This window comes from Rutidosis leptorrhynchoides, chromosome 6, assembly GCF_046630445.1.
Source record: "Rutidosis leptorrhynchoides isolate AG116_Rl617_1_P2 chromosome 6, CSIRO_AGI_Rlap_v1, whole genome shotgun sequence".
Classification (NCBI taxonomy): Eukaryota; Viridiplantae; Streptophyta; class Magnoliopsida; order Asterales; family Asteraceae; genus Rutidosis; species Rutidosis leptorrhynchoides.
Window position 1 is genome coordinate 151,487,781 of NC_092338.1, and position 3,827 is coordinate 151,491,607.

Here is a 3,827-nt window from a genome sequence, read left to right on the forward strand (position 1 = left end):
AGGTACATATTGTGATGTTGAGGCTTGCGGTGCGGATGTTGTTGGTGGTGGTAATGGTACTGTTGGTGTTGTTGTCGGTGGTACTGTTGATGCTGGTGATTCTGCTGGTGCTTGTAACCTTTGCACCATATTCTCCAAAGCCACTACCCGAGCGCGAAGCTCGTTGACTTCTTCTACTACACCGGGATGATTGTCGGTTTCGGACGAGCGGATGAATAAGATCCAGAATTTGAGAGAGTATATGATCATGACGAGATATTCTGGAGATGAGAGAGAAAATGGTATTACGAACAGGTTCGCCGCTAAGTGCTTCAGGTTCTTCGCCAAGAGGGCAATGTGGTGGATGGAAGGGATCGCCTTCTTCTTGTCTCCAATAATTAAGTAGGCTACGAACTGAAAGGACCCGTTCATATACATTATAAACGATTCACAATAGTTGATTACATCGCGAGGTATTTGACCTCTATATGATACGTTTTACAAACATTGCATTCGTTTTTAAAAGACAAACTTTCTTTACATCAAAAATTGACGGCATGCATACCATTTCATATTACATCCAACTATAATTGACTTAATATTAATCTTGATGAACTCAACGACTCGAATGTAACGTCTTTCAAAGTATGTCTTGAATGACTCAAAGTAATATCCTTAAAATGAGCTAATGCACAGCGGAAGATTTCTTTAATACCTGAGAATAAATATGCTTTAAAGTGTCAACCAAAAGGTTGGTGAGTTCATTAGTTTATCATAATCCATCATTTCTGTAATAGTAATAGACCACAAGATTTCAGTTTCTATAAATATCCGTACACTCGCAAGTGTATAAAAGTATTCTATAAGTTGTAGGCACTCGGTAACAAGCCTTAACGTTCATGTTTTACCCTCTGAAGTACACCAGATCAGGTGTGTTTAAAATAACCTCGAAGTACTAAAGCATCCCATAGTCAGGATGGGGTTTGTCAGGCCCAATAGATCTATCTTTAGGATTCGTGCCTACCGTACATAGACAAGTAGTTTAATGTTACCAAGCTAAGGGTATATTTCTGGTTTAAACCCACGTAGAATTAGTTTTAGTACTTGTGCCTATTTCGTAAAACATTTATAAAAACAGCGCATGTATTCTCAGTCCCAAAAATATATATAAAAGGGAGCAAATGAAACTCACAATACTGTATTTCGTAGCAATTATGTATATGACGGCACTGAACAAGTGCAGGGTTTGTCTCGGATTCACGAACCTATATTAAGTATATATATTTATATGTTGGTCAATATCTGTGTAACAATTTAGGTCAAGTCGTAGTGTATCACAATCCTAATGCTCGAGACCGACATGCAAAAGTCAACAAAAGTCAACTTGACCCAAAATGACTTCCAAAATCTATACATGTTTATTATATAACTTATATATAGTAGTTTTATATATTTAAATATATTTATCAGATCTTATTATACTAAATAATACAAGTCATTTATAAATAAAAATTTATATTAAAATTCATATATGATAAAAATATACTTTTATATATCTCAAGTAATAAAATTTATAAAATTCACTTAATATCATAAAAATATAGTGGTATGTATTATTAATGTAATTACATTACGTGTGGTAAAAATATCTTTGTACGCATATTTATTTGATAAAATAATATTGATAATAATGATAATGATAAAAATAATAAAATGATAGTTTCAATAAAAATATTAATTTTTAGTAATAAAGATAATTTTAGCAATAACATCAACTGATAACAGTTATAATAATCGTTTTAATAATAATATTAAAATTAATGATAATTCAGTTGACCATATCTTTTAATCCGTTCATCGAAACCACACGATTTCTAAATGAAAAGTTATTAATTTTTTCTTCAGCTTTTCAACGACATGCATATCATATAACTTATCTCAGTAGCATATGTATCAAATTCGTGATTTATCATAAACTATTTAACGACGAAACTAAGCATACAAACATGCATAATCATATATACTCGAGCACTACTTAGGGATACACTATTAATATATAAAAGATAAGATATGAATGCTCACGTATCAATATTGTGATTCAATATTGCAGGAAAGTACGTAGACGCAACGAAAATGATAAACGTTAGGTTGACCTCACGAGCAATACCCTCGATCAATACCCATAACCTTCATAGCTATAACCCATAATTTCCTTAGCTCTATCCCATTTGAAAACTTATTTTGAAATCGTCTGAATATAACTCCGTCGTAGTATTTTATGTATACTAATAATATCTTAAAATAATACTAAGTAAATATATATATACGTAATTCGATTGAGAGAGTTTAGAGAAATATATTTTCAAGTTTCTATGAAATAATGAAACCTATTGAATTCTATTTATAATAGATTTTTGAATTATTAAAGTGAATTATTAAAGTGAATTATTAAAGTATGAATTATTAAAGTGAATTATTAAAGTATGAATTATTAAAGTGAATTATTAAAGTATGAATTATTAAAGTGAATTATTAAAGTATGAATTATTAAAGTGAATTATTAAAGTATGAATTATTAAAGTGAATTATTAAAGTATGAATTATTAAAGTGAATTATTAAAGTATGAATTATTAAAGTGAATTATTAAAGTATGAATTATTAAAGTTAAAGTAAAGTAAAAGTAAAGTAAAGATAAAGTTAAAGTATAGTAAAAGTATAAAACTATGTACGTATAATACGCGTATAAAAAAATATATATAATATTAATTTAAATCGTTTTATATATTTAATAAAATAAAATATAAATATCGTTATCTTTATCATACTGGTTAAGTATTGAGTTGTTAAAAAGAATAGATTTCTTAAATCACAGTGGACCTCATAACATAGGCCCGTAATCATATCATAATGTATCTGATAATTCAATTATTTGATATTATCTCTTAATTCTGTCGATAAATATATCGAAACAAATATGTTCATGTAAAGTATCATATATCTAATACTTTGTTAATGTTTTCAGTTAATATTATATATTATATATACATATCTATATACACATAATTGTTCGTGAATCGTCGAACACGGTCAAAGGGTAATTGATTACATGAATGTAGTTCCAAACTTTTTGAGATTCAACATTACAAATTCTGCTTATCGTGTCGGAAACATATAAAGGTTAAGTTTAAATTTGGTCGGAAATTTCCGGGTCGTCACACGAACCCATCCCCAATTCATCCAGAATAGATGATGGCTAATTGGTTGATCCATTCCGGTTACACTGTCTTCGGAATTCAGGTGAATATCCATATCGGAATAGCTGTCAGAGTTTAAGGAATTTGAACTAGATACAAGATCCATCTTGTATAATTAGAGAGATATTTTTGATATGAAATAGATTATAGAATTTAGATTGGTACTCTTCAATACATAATTTACATATGTATATATAATACCAAAATCCCATAAATTACGAAGACATTTTCGGAAGATGTCAGGAAAAGTTTACAGTAAGAGATACGCTAAGATATGAATTAGCAGATATGCTAAGATATGAATTTTGTCCATACACTATTCATGCAATAAATGCAGGCAAATGTGTCTAGACTTAAGAATTATAAGCATGTAATTTCCGACAAGAAATGATAAGCAAAACTTTTAACATGCAGAAACGGTCGAAGTCCAGACTTACTAATGCATCTTAACAACTATCAGTTAGACACACTCATGCAAGACCTGGTTCGCTAGGACCAACACTCTGATACCAACTGTGACGATCGCTCCAAATCCATATGGGCGAGTCATTCTTCGATTTCATTGCGAGGTTTTTGACCTCTATATGATACAT